At 41.7% G+C, this 16,650-nt stretch overlaps 1 protein-coding gene across 2 annotated transcripts in view; it reads left to right on the forward strand.

Moving 5' to 3' along the window:
- The first annotated feature begins 368 nt into the window (after positions 1 to 368).
- LOC115109723 (1-acyl-sn-glycerol-3-phosphate acyltransferase gamma-like) overlaps positions 369 to 16,650 on the forward strand; it is a 31,575-nt gene continuing 15,293 nt past the window's right edge. Inside the window, exon 1 of one of the 2 annotated variants that reach the window (XM_029634994.2) lies at positions 369 to 612. The gene's annotated coding sequence lies outside the window, so the exon portion shown is untranslated. Of the gene's footprint in view, positions 613 to 12,515; positions 12,960 to 16,650 lie in introns of those variants that run through there. The other variant, XM_029635003.2, reaches the window with a different exon arrangement.

The following is a 16,650-nucleotide window of genomic DNA, read 5'->3' on the forward strand; positions in this document are numbered from 1 at the left end:
GCAGCCAGGAGAAGTACAGAGGAGTCAACTTGAATTGGCCTAACTCTGATTGCTTTTATTATATTAATGTATTGTTTACATTGCAAACAGTGAAAAGTATTGTTCATGCCACGAGAGGTATCGGATCCTAGAAAATGGGTTCCGGAACGAAACAGTCCAAAACTGAGAGGTGCTGTATCCGGCACAAATTAAGCACCGACTACATGTTAATGTTTGTATTGTATTTTTCGTTATGTGTCGAACCCCAGTAAGACTAGCTGTCGACATTGGCGTCGGGTAACGGGAATCCTAATAAAACTCAATCAAAAAATCTATTCATGGGAACCACCAAATGACATGAACTGTTTCATTCCGAATATGGGTGAGGGGCCGGACCGGAAGTTTGATATCGTCTCAGCTCTGCTCTTTCATACCTCAATTGGTCCTACCAGCGACAAACAATAGCATAGCAACCACTCTGATGACTGAATTAGCTGGCTAGCTAGCAACTGATCATAATTTAGCTTGGAATCCAGAAGAATCCAAAGTGACTGCACTAGTTTTGAACTAGTTAAGAAGCTTGCATCTTCAAAACTGGAACAAATCCGGAGACTCATCACACACAGAAATCAGGTAACGTTAACACGTTAGCATTATCACGGCGAGTGACAGCATGGGGTAACGTTAGCTTTCTGGCTAGTGCTAGTAAGCACGAATCTTCTGATGTTGTGTGCTAACTACCAATTAGCTAGGTAGGTAACAGAAAGCTTGATTGCTAAGTGTTATACCTTACATGCTAATTTAGGTAATTACAATCACGTATTCGTTTTCCAGACGAATAGCTAGCTGGATTGGTCCCATCTATTGTGTTTGTGTAATTGGTTATCCAACAGTATTTCGCTAACAGTAAGTTTAATGAGCAATCAACGTATTTATTGGGAAAACTATGTAGTTAGCTTCAATCTTGTTAGGTAGTTGCTAGCAAAATTAATATCACAAACATACAGTAGCTATCTTGTGTAAAAAAAAAAGTAATATGCAATTCCTGATGCACATTTAGCTTGGTTTTGTGATTTCTATTTTCAGGAATTGTAACGTTACATTGGAAAATGTGGGTATCGCTCACTTTTGGACGTTGACACCGCATGTGTTTCTCTGTCATGCCTCGATCAGACAGAGCGTACTTACGTTTTGGTACACCAGAAGTCCATACATTTCCAATGGAACGCTGCGTTTGCCTTGCAGCATTTGGGATATAGTTCTGTGTGATGCATACGTTGGATTTATCCACATCGGCTGATGTTAAAAGGGCTTTATAAATACATTTAATTGAAAATGTGATTAAACCGTATGTGTAGACCTTATATAAATATAAACAGATGGTAAATGTCGAACTTTAGTGGATTTGTGTGCAACACAACATTTATGATTACATAATGAAAAAAAGTTTGACTGCAGAATGTATTATGCAGCATTCATGCAATCAAGCTATCGGTCAGATCGAGGCAAGTATAGTTGACTTGGCATGTGTACATTGCACTAAAGTAACCCGATGGGATGACAGACTCTGCGTGCCTTGTCGATTCTGTACTGTACAGTTTATTAAATTGCACCAGTACTAAAATTAATCATTTAAAGCCTATCTTTGAGATGTCGCTAGCTACCTGGATGATGTGCATGTTTGATCTTCGTGATGTTACCTTTTGCACATGCTCACTTTGTCTTTTTGTTCAATTTAGGGCAGGGTTTCCCTAACTCGGTCCTGGGGACCTCAAGGGGTGTATGTTTTTTTTTTCTTCCCCCTAGCACTACATACCATAATCAATTAATCATCAAGCTTTGATATTTCATTTTTAAACCATTATTTTACCAGGTAAGCTGACTGAGAATGCATTCTCATTTACGGCATTGTCCTGGGAAATAGGTACAGCGGAGAGAAGGGGTGTGGAAGCAGGGGCCGTGATGTCTATTAGGTGGCCGTGATGGTATGAGGGCCAGATTGGGAATTTAGCCAGCTGTGTAGTGTTAAGGCAGAGACTTAACATGAACCAAGGGGCATGTGTCCAGATTTATCCTGTTTAACAAAAAGACATGTATTTTTTTTTGTTTCTCTCTAATACTACTAGCCGCATAGCAATTTTATAAAGTTTGCTTTAGCTAGCCAAAATAGTTTCCCAAACTCATAACTAGCTACCAATAAGCCATTTCATGCTGTCGTGGAATTATTCTAATCAAAAGGAGACTTTTTACATTTCTTCAAAACAAGTCAACTTTATTATTTAATTACTGCAGTAATGGACCCACCCGTAGGGGATTCGTTGAGAGCCCAACCAGCAGGACTAAGCCACAGCATTTTATAGCAACGTCCATCCTCCTGGATGTTCATGACAAATCACAGATGATAGAATTTATACAAAGGTCTGTTGCATGAGAGCAAAATGTACATTCAAATTTACATGGATGGGCGATATGACGATATATATCGTGTGACGATAGAAAAACGTCTATCATTTCATATTATGCTCTGTTTATTTTGTTGTCGCAAATCACTCTACGGCAATATTTTTCATCAATTGGACAACGCTTTGTGTTGTGGAAGGATATTTGCAACACAAACAAACATGGAAGAGAGTGAACGTGAGACAGAGGACGGAGACACGGAACTCGTCCCTAAAAGAGGGGCAACTTCGGTCGCATGGACGTGGTTTGGGTATGAAAAGTCTGACACGGACCAGAAAACCGTCCACTGCAAAATATGGCACAGGCCCCGACAACAGGTCCAAACACCACTAACCTCTTACCACCTACGCAAGAATCATGTGAAACAGGCCGGTCCTGACAACAGGTCCAAACACCACTAACCTCTTACCACCTACGCAAGAATCATGTGAAACAGTCCGGTCCTGACAACAGGTCCAAACACCACTAACCTCTTACCACCTACGCAAGAATCATGTGAAACAGGCCGGTCCTGACAACAGGTCCAAACACCACTAACCTCTTACCACCTACGCAAGAATCATGTGAAACAGGCCGGTCCTGACAACAGGTCCAAACACCACTAACCTCTTACCACCTACGCAAGAATCATGTGAAACAGGCCGGTCCCGACAACAGGTCCAAACACCACTAACCTTACCACCTACGCAAGAATCATGTGAAACAGTACGGAGAGAGTCTACGGGTGAGACCCAAAAAAGTACAGTTGAGTGCTCAAAACAAACCCCTGACACAATCTATGGCAAAGAATCACGAAGATGGAAGGAAATAACAGCTGCCGTTACAACTTACATCTGCAAAGACATGGCCCCAGTTTACACGGCCGTGAGATGGTGCTTACACTCGACCCAAGGTACAATATGCTAATTGATATGTGACACGTATTAATGTATTAAGCCCCCAAATATATAAATTTTCCTTTAGACCTATTTATTTTGTGTTTTCTATTTACCTTTTTTAGATTTTATACATTCATATTTTGTTACATGCTTAATTGAAAATTTGCACAGGTTCTAAATAAATAGTAAATTATGTGTAAGTACCTTTTTTATTTTTTGAGTATAATGTAAGAAGAAATAGGCCTTTACATGTGGTAATTTTTTATAAACTATTTATTCATTGAGTTTACAGAAAATTTGCTATATTGTGATATGTATCGTTATCGGGATATGAAATTAGCTATATCGGGATATGAGATTTTGGCCATATCGCCCAGTCCTACATGGTGCCAAATATCTGTCTGGTTAATTTACTGCTTGCTTATACAAAATACTAACGCAACCTATAGTACTAAATTCTTTCTTTAAAGAAGCTGGAGATTGGTTCTCCCTGTTATGGACAGACATACACACAGACACTAATCATGGAATGGAATGTTGTCTTATCATCAATCCATCGTAAATCTACTGTCAGTGTTAAATCTTCCATGGGGCCCTCTTTCAGTCTACACACAGATGAGTAAAAAAAAATACTATTCTGTTGCATAAAACAACCATTTGATGCAATAACAGTATCATAACATAATCTTGTCATTTCTGTTCTCACAAGGCTGTCAATCAAGTTAGAGTAGCTAGCTTCGCCAACTATCTTTGCTGGAAAGCCTGCTGGCAAGGTTGGTGGACTTAAAAAAAAAAAAGCAAGCAATAACTAAATACGACTCATATCAGATTTTAGCAGAGAAGCATATTTATTTTATTTTAAACAGAACCACCAGTCAAGACGACAGACCGCTCAAGAGGTATGCTTAGGTATACAGAAAAATAGACATGGCAAAATTCTCCAATTTACAGACTTGGGCCTTACCCCACAGCCAAGTACTTTGTGCCCCCTCAGATTTTTGGGGTGCATGACACCCCTGGGAGCTCTGACTTAAGCCGTTTGCATGCTTCGGTTTGACTGGACAAGTGTGCTCACATACTTCCTAAAATACCCTCGCTTGAATAACTAGAAAGCGGCAATGGTACTGTTTGTCCATCTTGAGATGCCGTAGCCAGTACACACTTCCTCAAATTAGTCAGAATTAACGTAAGAACTCAAGAAGTCTATAATTTTTCACGTTTTTGCTGAGATCTTAGTCGCGCAATTGTACATTTAGCTAAGATGTTTTTTTTTTTGTATTTCGCAACTGTAAAAATGTGCATAAAAACGATTTATCCCTTGTTGAATGACAACAAACACTTAACTGAAAAATCTCTGAAGTGGCATAGACTTCTGCATGAACAGCTGAAAAAAAATACCTTTCCGAAGACCAAAACAAACAAAAATATCACAATGTCATAATATATGCACAAACTGTTGTGAACTGTTTCAGAAGTTTGTGGACGCCTTTACAGATATGTTTCACCGTTATGTTATATGGTGCACATTTTCCTGTCCAGAGAGGTAGTCAAAGTGAACTCGGGAAGTATTAAGACCCCTTGACTTTTTCCACGTTCTGTTACGTTCAAGCCTTATTCTAAAATGTGTGTGTATGTGTATGTATATATGTGTATGTATATATATATATATCATTAAAAAAAATCTATATCTGCACACAATACCCCTTAATGACAAAGCACTGTAGTGACGTCTCTTGCACTGAGATGCAGTGCCTTAGACTGCTGCGTCCATGTGCGTGTTAACTATTTAACTGTACTAGAATGCTTAAAAGGCCGCTCAAATTCGGTTCTCGGTATAGTTTTTTGGGGGGGCAAGTTAAATATCCAACATTGGTATCGGACAAAAATGTCATATCGGTGCACCTTTGACCTCATGGTTTGGTTTTTGCTCTGATGTGCACTGTCCACCGTAGAACCATTATATACACTACCGTTTAATATTTATTATTATTTAGTTTGATTTGTTTAACACTTTTTTGCGTACTACATGATTCCATATGTGTTACTTCATAGTTTGGATGTCTTCACTATTATTATACAATGTAGAAAATAGTAAAAAAGAGAAAAACCTTGAATTAGTAGGTGTGTCCAAACTTTTGACTGGTCCTGTTTATAGATCCCTCTCTCTCGTGTTTGTATACCATGTGCTTGTTCGTCATTGTGAGTGCTGCCTTAGTGGGGAAAATGGGATGGAAGACTGGCAAGTCTCTTCTTGTTAACTTCTTGCGTCGAGTCAACCCGGATCCGGGATCATGACTACAGCCTCAAGTCCATTACCATAACGCAACGTTAACTATTCATGAAAATCGCAAATGAAATGAAATCAATATGCTAGCTCTCAAGCTTAGCCTTTTGTTAACAACACTGTCATCTCAGATTTTAAAAAATATGCTTCTCAACCATAGCAAACTAGCATTTAGCGTTAGCATTTAGCTTTAGCATTAGCAGGCAACATTTTCACAAAAAACAGCAAAAATATTCAATAAATCATTTACCTTTGAAGAACTTCGGATGTTTTCAATGAGGAGACTCTCAGTTAGATAGCAAATGTTCAGTTTTCCTGAAAGATTATTTGTGCAGTAGAAATCGGTCCGTTTTCTGCGTCATGTTTGGCTACCAAAAAAAAAACGAAAATTCAGTTATAAAAACGCCGAACTTTTTCCAAAATAACTCCATAATATCGACTGAAACATGGCAAATGTTGTTTAGAATCAATCCTCAAGGTGTTTTTCTACATATCTCTTCAATGATGTATCGTTCATGGAAGTGTGCTTCTCCCTCTGAATGGCATGGTAAAATGATTGCCACTGAGAATCGCGCACCAATTTAGACAAAGGACACCGGGCGGACACCTGGCAAATGTAGTCTCTTATGGCCAATCTTCCAATGATATGCCTACAAATACGTCACAATTCTGCAGACATCTTGGACGAACGGCAGAGAGCATAAGCTCGTTCACGGCACATTCACAGCCATATAAGGAGACAATAGTAAAACAGAGCTTCAAAAATTCAGCTCATTTCCTGTTTGAGGTTTCGTCTGTAGCATCTGTTCTGGGACACTCACAGATAATATCTTTGCAGTTTTGAAAACGTCAGTGTTTTCTTTCCAAAGCTGCCAATTATATGCATAGTCGAGCATCTTTTTTTGTGACAAAATATTGCGCTTAAAACGGGCACGTTTTTTTATCCAATAATGACATAGCGCCCCCATAGGTTGAAGAGGTTAAAGTCTAAAGCAATGTTCCCTCATTTCAAATCAAATCAAATTTTATTTGTCACATACACACATGGTTAGCAGATGTTAATGCGAGTGTAGCGAAATGCTTGTGCTTCTAGTTCCGACAATGCAGTAATAACCAACAAGTAATCTAACTAACAATTCCAAAACTACTGTCTTATACACAGTGTAAGGGGATAAAGAATATGTACATAAGGATATATGAATGAGTGATGGTACAGAGCAGCATAGGCAAGATACAGTAGATGGTATCGAGTACAGTATATACATATGAGATGAGTATGTAAACAAAGTGACACATTTAAAGTGGTTAGTGATACATGTATTACATAAGGATGCAGTCGATGATATAGGGTACAGTATATACGTATGCATATGAGATGAATAATGTAGGGTAGGTAACATTTATATAAGGTAGCGTTGTTTAAAGTGGCTAGTGATATATTTTACATCATTTCCCATCAATTCCCATTATTAAAGTGGCTGGAGTTGAGTCAGTGTCAGTGTGTTGGCAGCAGCCACTCAATGTTAGTGGTGGCTGTTTAACTAGTTGCTCCTACCCTCTACTTTTTTGAACATTTTGTTAAAAATCGCGCAACATTTCAGCGCCCTGCTACTCATGCCAGGAATATAGTACGTTCATATGGTTAAAATGTGTGTATAGGAAACCCTCGGACGTTTTTAAAACTGGTTAAATCACGACTGTGGCTATTACATAACGTGCGTTACATCGGAAAGCGCAGGAAAACCTGATCACAGAAAATGGAAATAAATATCCTTGCGCCACTTCCAGCAATTGTTAACAGTGAGCCGAATTAGATAAGACCGAGCATTCAACTCCCACAGCATCCCCATGCAGTCGAGTATCTTGTGAATTTAATCCTCTTTGATTCTTGGTTGAACCGAAAGAGGGGCACGACGTACCTCCGGTCTCCGCCCAGATCATTCCGGAAGAGCTCTCTCCTGAAATTTTTTCCAAGACGACAGCAAATGAATGTACATCGCCTACGGATGATTTTTATCGCTTATTAACGTTTACTAATACCTAAAGTAGCATTACAAACGTATTTCGAAGTGTTTTGTGAAAGTTTATCGTCTACTTTTTGAATTTTAAAAAATGACGTTACGTTGTGAAATCGCTGTTTTTTTCGTTTATCACACAGTCTACATATAACGATATCTTGGCTTTATATGGCCCGATTTAATCGAAATAAAGACCCAATAGTGTTTATGGGACATCTAGGAGTGCCAACAAAGAAGATGGTGAAAGGTAATGACTGTTTTCTATTTTATTGTGCGGTTTGTGTAACGCCGAAATGCTAATTATTTTGTTTACGTCCCCTGCTGTGCTTTTCTGTTGTAGTGTATTGGTGCATGCTATCAGATAATAGCTTCTCATGCTGTCGCCGAAAAGCATTTTAAAAATCTGACTTGTTGCCTGGATTCACAACGAGTGTAGCTTTAATTTGATACCCTGCATGTGTATTTTAATGAACTTTTGAGTTTTAACTAATACTATTAGCATTTAGCGTAGCGCATTTGCATTTCCAGAGCTCTAGTTGGGACGCAAGCGTCCCAGGTAGAGGTAAGAGGTTAACAGTCTGATGGCCTTGAGATAGAAGCTGTTTTTCAGTCTCTCGGTCCCAGCTTTGATGCACCTGTACTGACCTCGCCTTCTGGATGATAGCGGGGTGAACAGGCAGTGGCTCGGGTGGTTGATGTCTTTGATGATCTTTATGGCCTTCCTGTAACATCGGGTGGTGTAGGTGTCCTGGAGGGCAGGTAGTTTGCCCCCGGTGATGCGTTGTGCAGACCTCACTACCCTCTGGAGAGCCTTGAGGGCGGAGCAGTTGCCATACCAGGCGGTGATACAGCCCGCCAGGATGCTCTCAATTGTGCATCTGTAGAAGTTTGTGAGTGCTTTTGGTGACAAGCTGAATTTCTTCAGCCTCCTGAGGTTGAAGAGGCGCTGCTGTGCCTTCTTCACGATGCTGTCTGTGTGAGTGGACCAGTTCAGTTTGTCTGTGATGTGTATGCCGAGGAACTTAACTTGCTACCCTCTCCACTACTGTTCCATCGATGTGGATAGGGGGGTGTACCCAGTTGCACAGGGTGGGGTCGAGACCCAGGGTCTCGAGCTTGATGACGAGCTTGGAGGGTACAGGAGAGGGCTCAGAACGCACCCTTGTGGGGCCCCAGTGTTGAGGATCAACGGGGTGGAGATGTTGTTTTCTTCCCTCACCACCTGGGGGCGGCCTGTCAGAAAGTCTAGGACCCAGTTGCACATGGCGGGCCAGCAGCCCTGCGGGGGTTAACACGTTTAAATGTTCTACTCACATTGGCCGAGGTGAAGGAGAGCCCGCAGGTTTCGGTAGCGGGCCGTGTCAGTGGCACTATTGTCCTCAAAGCGAGCAAAGAAGTTGTTTAGTTTGTCTGGGAGCAAGACGTCTGTGTATGCGACAGGGCTGGTTTCCTTTTTGTAATCCATGATTGACTGTAGACCCTGCCACTTACGTCTTGTGTCTGAGCCTTTGAATTCCGACTCTACTTTGTCTCTATACTGACGCTTAGCTTGTTTGATTGCCTTGCGGAGGGAATAGCTATACTGTTTGTATTCGGTCATGTTTCAGGTCACTTTGCCATGATTAAAAGCAGTGGGTCGCGCTTTCAGTTTAGCACGAATGCTGCCATCAATCCATGATTTCTAATATGGGAAGGTTTTAATAGTCACCGTGAGTACAACATCACATATGCACTTGCTAATAAACTCGCTCACCGAATCGGTGTATACATCAATGTTGTTGTCTGAGGCTATTCGGGAACATATCCCAGTCCACGTGATAGAAGCAATCTTGAAGAGTGGAATCAGATTGGTCAGACCAGCGTTGGACAGACCTGAGCACGGGCGTTTCCTGTTTTAGTTTCTGTCTATAGACTGGGAGCAACAAAATTGAGTTGTGGTCAGATTTTCTGAAAGAAGGGCGAAGGAGGGCTTTGTATGCGTCACGGAAGTTAGAGTAGCAATGTTCCAGAATTTTGCCAGCCCGGGTTGCGCATTTGATATGCTAATACAATTTAGGGAGCCTTGTTTTCAGATTAACCTTGTTAAAAATCCCCAGCTACAATAAATGCAGCCTCAGGATATGTGGTTTCCAGTTTACATAGAGTCCAATGAAGTTCTTTAAGGGCTGTCGGGGTGTCTGCTTGGGGGTATACACGGTTGTGATTATAATCGAAGAGAATTATCTTGGTAGATAATGCAGTCGGCATTTGATTGTAAGGAATTCTAGGTCAGGTGAACAAAAGTACTTGACTTCCTATATGTTGTTATGATCACACCACGACTCGTTAATCAGCCCCCACCTTTCTTTTACCAGAGAGATGTTTGTTTCTGTCGGCGTGATGCGTGAAGAAACTGGGTGGCTGTACCGACCCTGATAATGTATAAAGAGTGAGCCATGTTTCCGTGAAACAGAGAATGTTACAATCTCTGATGTCTCTCTGGAAGGCAATCCTTGCTCGAATTTCGTCTACCTTGTTGTCAAGAGACTGGACATCGGCGAGTAGTATACTCTGGAGCGGGGGGCGATGTGCACGTCTACAGAGCCTGACCAGAAGACTGCGCCGTCTGCCCCTTCTGTGGCGCCATTGTTTTGGGTCGCCTACTGGGACCCGATCCATTGTCCTGGGTGGTGGTCCAAACAGAGGATCCACTTCGGGAAAGTCGTATTCCTGGTCGTAATGTTGGTTAGTTGACATTGCTCTTATATCCAATAGTTCTTCCCGGCTGTATGTAATAAGACTTAAGATTTCCTGTGGTAACAGTGTAAGAAATGGTACATAAAAAAAACAAATACTGCATAGTTTCCTAAAAACGCGAAGCGCGGCGACCATCTCTGTCGGCGCCATATCACACATCCCCGTTCCCTAACGACCATCCCCGTTCTGCTGATTGCAGGAAGAAGTACCTCTTGGATCCTCATGTCTTATCAGTCATCTCTCCCTTACAGCTCAGAATCTATGGCTACACTGAACTTTTATAGCCACTTTGTTTGACTTTTTACTTGCCTGAAATCTCAAGTCATTTGTCCAAAAATAAAAATGGTTAACACCATGAGCCAAAAGGAGACTGACAATTGTGTTGTATGATGCAAGGGACCACTTTACAAAATAATACCAGTGATAATAATGAATGTTCACAATGGAAGGCTGCTGGTCTCTCATCCCATGTATTACAGTATATCATCTGCCGTTGTGGCTTTGAGCAAGGCATTTAACCCCCCACAAAGTAAAATACTGCACTGTTAGGCAACTGTATAAAACATGTGGTTCATCAACTCACCACCTGGAGAGCTACTGAGTGTGCAGGCTTTTGACCCAACCTTGTCAAACACCAGTCAGTAGCTGAATTTATTACAATGTGGTGTGTTTGAGCACCTAGTAGCTCTCCTGGACTGTCCTGGAGGATGGTCGGCCACCCTGCAACATTACAATTACACCTAGTAGCTCTCCTGGACTGTCCTGGAGGATGGTCGGCCACCCTGCAACATTACAATTACACCTAGTAGCTCTCCTGGACTGTCCTGGAGGATGGTCGGCCACCCTGCAACATTACAATTACACCTAGTAGCTCTCCTGGACTGTCCTGGAGGATGGTCGGCCACCCTGCAACATTACAATTACACCTAGTAGCTCTCCTGGACTGTCCTGGAGGATGATGGTAGCTGTCCTGGAGGATGGTCGGCCACCCTGCAACATTACAATTACACCTAGTAGCTGTCCTGGAGGATGGTCGGCCACCCTGCCTGGAGGATGGTCATGCAACATTACAATTACACCTAGTAGCTCTCCTGGACTGTCCTGGTGGATGGTCGGCCACCCTGCAACATTACAATTACACCTAGTAGCTCTCCTGGACTGTCCTGGAGGATGGTCGGCCACCCTGCAACATTACAATTACACCTAGTAGCTCTCCTGGGCTGTCCTGAGGGATGGTCGGCCACCCTGCAACATTACAATTACAACCAACAACTTTTTGTAAAATAATTCCATTCAATGAGCCAGGTATCAAATTGCTAAGTTTGGTGAGGTACCTAAGATGTTTATCTATATGTAAGGGTAAAATGTTCAGGGGAGATCTTGAAAGCATAGGAGTTAGCGAACCTTGCTTTGATCTTAACTGCATGATTGAAATACCCTTTGATCCAATTCCGATCGGAGCAGCCTAATTGTTTGATATTGTGATTTTTGCGTGACTTTTTAAATAAAAATGTACTCGTCTATTCGGACAATTTACATCTATAATCTGCTTGTCCAACATTTTTTTTTTAACTTTCCCTGGGTAACCGGACTACCATTATTGTCGAGCACTGCTGGTGTACTGTATGTCCAACTCAAGGGCTCATGTTAGCTTCCTCGGCGGCCAGTTTTGCCTTCTCTTCTTGGTCGGGATATTTGTGAGGAGAATGAGCCGCCTTTACATTTTAATGTTGTGGCTGAAATAGCTGCCATCTGGACAAGTGTTTATTTAGCCCACCATGTCTTCAAAAAACAAAACAAACCGCAACAAGAAACCAAGAAGACACTTGCTGAAAATGGGTTAAGGAGCTAGCTGTTAACCTAGCTCTGAGGTCATTTCTCCAGCCCTTTCTTGAGTGGCACTGGTTGGTAGCCAACGGCAGAGTAAAGCCAGAACCAACAACTTGTAGTCAAACCGTTCTGCCATGCTAACTCCACCCCTTTCCAAGAGAATGCAGCAGCCCCTTCCAGTTTGATGGAAATGTGAAGTGACTTATCCAGGGTGCCTGTAGCTCCCTAATCAGTGCTAATCTGATCCACCGAGGATTAGAGATGAGCAAGGCATGTAAGATACTGCTTACATGTATGCCTGTCCTCTAGTAGGGAGACGCTGGCCATTCTTGCCTACCTAGCTCTCATTAGCATCATCCAGTGAGTCTGAATTGAAGTGGACTGGTAGCTGGAGGTGCACTGTTCCTCTGGGTCATCTTTGTTGGAATTCAGTTATTTTGGCCCATTGTAGAGGGCAGTGTCGTCTCTTGCGCTGGGTGGGCAGTTTTCCGTGGGATCTCCCCCCTCCTACCTACACCTCATCCAGTGGGATCTGGTTGAGTTACAACTTTCATCATATTCTCCTTAGTTCCTTCTGAGGGATTACCATGGCTGTGCAGCAGAATAGGCCGTGAGTGACAATCCGCTGTCTTCCCGATCGGTTTTATTCAACTTTTTCATTTTATTTTGGTGGGATACACAAAAGGTCAATATGCTGAATCAGAGTGCGGTGATGATCTTCACCGGGATCTGTGGGGCGTTGGTGGTCCTGGCTATGGGCTACTACGTCTACTGGTAAGTCATACTGGGAAGGAGGGGGGTGGACCAACCACTAACCAGGGCCGTTCAGATGGCCTCCAGTAGATATCTGGACCAGTTCTGTGACTTCAATGGGTGCCTGGCATTTTGCTTGGGGAGCTTCAAGAGTAGTCAGCTCATATCCCATCTTTAATCCCCTCGTTGGTATGTTCTACATGTTTGTTATGACCCAGGCAGTTGTATCAAATGGACTTTGAGAATCTTGTCCCTTTTTGGCCGGATGTGGGCTAATGGTTTTCTCATCCTAATTTGACCTTTCCTGGTGTTTGTAGAATAGATGGCTCCTATGGCCATACATAACCATATCCCCCAGTGAACCTGCAACCAGGTGATTGAGAAGAGGCAGCTGTTCCTTTCCTAAGCAGCTTTAACCCAGTGTCTGTACTCTGTAATCCTCTCCCAGGAATGTGTGAGGCCACAGGTGGGCCTTGCTTTCTTTCTCAGGCTCCTGGGGCTAGGCTGGAGCTCTGCTTACACTGCCTGTTTACTTGAGTTGGGTCCCTCAGGTCTTGTTTCCCATGGAGAAGCAACTACTATATGATTCTTTGAGGGCTAGTCTGAGGTAATGCTCACCAACCTTGGTCTTGGAGGTGATCCTGGTTGAAAGGGATGGAGCGGGAGAGAGTAAAACGCTGGGCAGAGTGGGGTTCGCCTGGTTTACCCCTCTTGTCAAAGCAGCTACTGCCTTCACACAATGAGGGCAACAGCTGACCGCCGGTGACCATAGCAACAAAGCAAACAACATTTTTGACTTCTGAAAAGTGAATTGCTGTAATACCGTAAGCATGCATAAAAAATGATTTACTGGCAACCACAATTATTAACCCAAAAATAGATTAGAATACGATTATTGTTTTTGGATGTAATTCTGTTCCCCACCTAGCTCCATTGGAAATGAATGGGACACTCCTGCTTGTCTGGAAAGCCTTTAAAGGGGCAATCTGCAGTTGCTACATCCATTTCTGGACTTGTAGAATTTATATGTACCCATTTGATTCTTGAAGAATTTATCTTCTAAATGCCTCATGAGCTTAGTTCAACCGTCGTACACTATCAGAACCAAAAATATGATTGAAGTAAAACAATGTTTGTAACCACTGTAAATTGTAACCACTGTAAATTGTAACCACTGTAAATTGTAAACACTATATAGCCTCAAAACATGGATGGTCAGTCCTTGCACCCAGAGATCTTTCTATGAATTTGGGTGGTTACATTTCTCTAGCCCCATCCCTCCGCTTTTTACTGAAACTGGGGCATGTTTTGTTATTGTTTCAACTAAGGATTGTCGCTTTTTAAGATGGTTAGAAAAGTAAGAGAGGAACTGGATGCGGAAGGAGCACCTATAATACCCATTACCTAGTGTGTTACATCTGGGTCTGTTACCATGGCTACTTTGAACATATGTTTCTTTGAGGATGTTAAAGCGGAGAATTCTTTTAGGACTCCCAGTTGATCCAATTGTTCCAAAAAAATTACAAAATATTTCTGCCACCGCTTCTGCTACTGTACAGATGCACACCGAAAGCATTTTCTTCCAATATTTATTGCAGTGAGCTGGAAAATAAATTGATCCCGTGGTCACATCTGAACAGGCTGTGCATGTGGGAGAGAAAGTGTGTACGTGCTCTTTACCTCAGTTGGAAACATTTTTTTGGGGCTCCTGTTTGAAGCTTTGACTACAAAGGTACACTGCAATATGTCATTCTGATAGTCAGGTTAATGGTCTAAATGTAGGGGATTACTCTGAATAATCTACAATGCAGAATGCCTTTCCATTTTTAACTGATTATGACATGGGAATATTCCCCCAATGGTGTATAACCCCGATTGGTAGCCCTCTCCTCTGTATTCTCAGATGCTCTCAGGGCACTACTTGAGCAATGGGTGGAAGAATTATTGGGCAACCTTCCAGTGCAGTTTGGCAACGTGGTACCAGACATGTCTCTACTCCCAACATACTGCTTTCTCGTCCCTGGGTTTGATTGCCTGTTTGTCTCACAGGTTGTGCAACACGTTGGAATGCATTTTGCCAATACGAAATATACTAGGCCAGCCCCACACACATACAATCCAAACGTTTTGCCCCCTCTGGTCTAGACACTTCTTGTAGGTCTGAGAGAACTGGATAAGGGGTAGGCGTAACCAATAGGCTAGCTTAATTTGGACATCAAAAAAAAAAAAAAGTGTAACTGATTGCACCCAAATTGGCCATTCTATTCATATAATATTCATTAAATATAATACCCAACATCTGATTTGGACCAAACAACTTCTTAACAAAGTAGTGGTGTGTTCGAAATAGAGGTCGACCGATTTATGATTTTTCAACGCCGGTACCGATTATTGGAGGACCAAAAAAAGCCTATTTTTTTAAATTGTATTTTTTATTTCTTTGTAATAATGACAATTACAACAATACTGAATGAACACTTATTTTAATATAATATAATACATCAATAAAATCAATTTAGCCTCAAATAAATAATGAAACATGTTCAATTTGGTTTAATTAATGCAAAAACAAAGTGTTGGAGAAGAAAGTAAAAGTGCAATATGTGCCATGTAAGAAAGCTAACGTTTAAGTTCCTTGCTCAGAACATGAGAACATATGAAAGCTGGTGGTTCCTTTTAACATGAGTCTTCAATATTCCCAGTTAAGAAGTTTTAGGTTGTAGGTATTATAGGACTATTTCTCTCTACGATTTGTATTTCATATACCTTTGACTATTGGATGTTCTTATAGGCACTTTAGTATTGCCAGTGTAACAGTATAGCTTCCATCCCTCTCCTCGCCCCTACCTGGGCTCGAACCAGGAACACATCGACAACAGCCACCCTCGAAGCAGCGTTACCCATGCAGAGCAAGGGGAACAACTACTCCAATTCTCAGAGCGAATGATGTTTGAAACGCTATTAGTGCGCACCCCGCTAACTAGCTAGCCATTTCACATCAGCTACACCAGCCTAATCTCGGGAGTTGATAGGCTTGAATTCATAAACAGCTCAATGCTTGAAGCACAGCGAAGAGCTGCTGGCAAACGCACGAAAGTGCTGTTTGAATTAATGCTTACAAGCCTGCTGGTGCCTACCATCACTCAGTCAGACTGCTCTATCAAATCATAGACTTAATTATAACATAATAACACACAGAAATACGAGCCTTAGGTCATTAACATCGTAGAATCCGGAAACTATCATCTCGAAAACAAAACGTTTATTCTTTCAGTGAAATACCGAACTGTTCCGTATTTTATCTAACGGGTGGCATCCATAAGTCTAAATATTCCTGTTACATTGCACAACCTTCGATGTTATGTCATAATTATGTAAAATTCTGGCAAATTAGTTCACAACGAGCCAGGCTGCCCAAACTGTTGCATATACCCCGACTCTACGTTCATTGAATGCAAGAGAAGTGACACAATTTCACCTGGTTAATATTGCCTGCTAACCTGGATTTCTTTTAGCTAAATATGCAGGTTTAAAAATATATACTTCTGTGTATTGATTTTAAGAAGGGCATTGATGTTTATGGTTAGGTACACGTTGGAGCAACGACAGTCCTTTTTCGCGAATGCGCACCACATCGATTAAATGCAACGCAGGACATGCTAGATAAACTAGTAATATAATCAACCATGTGTAGTTATAACTAGTTATTATT

The sequence above is a fragment of the Oncorhynchus nerka genome, linkage group LG3 (genome assembly GCF_034236695.1).
Source record: "Oncorhynchus nerka isolate Pitt River linkage group LG3, Oner_Uvic_2.0, whole genome shotgun sequence".
In the NCBI taxonomy this organism is placed as follows: Eukaryota; Metazoa; Chordata; class Actinopteri; order Salmoniformes; family Salmonidae; genus Oncorhynchus; species Oncorhynchus nerka.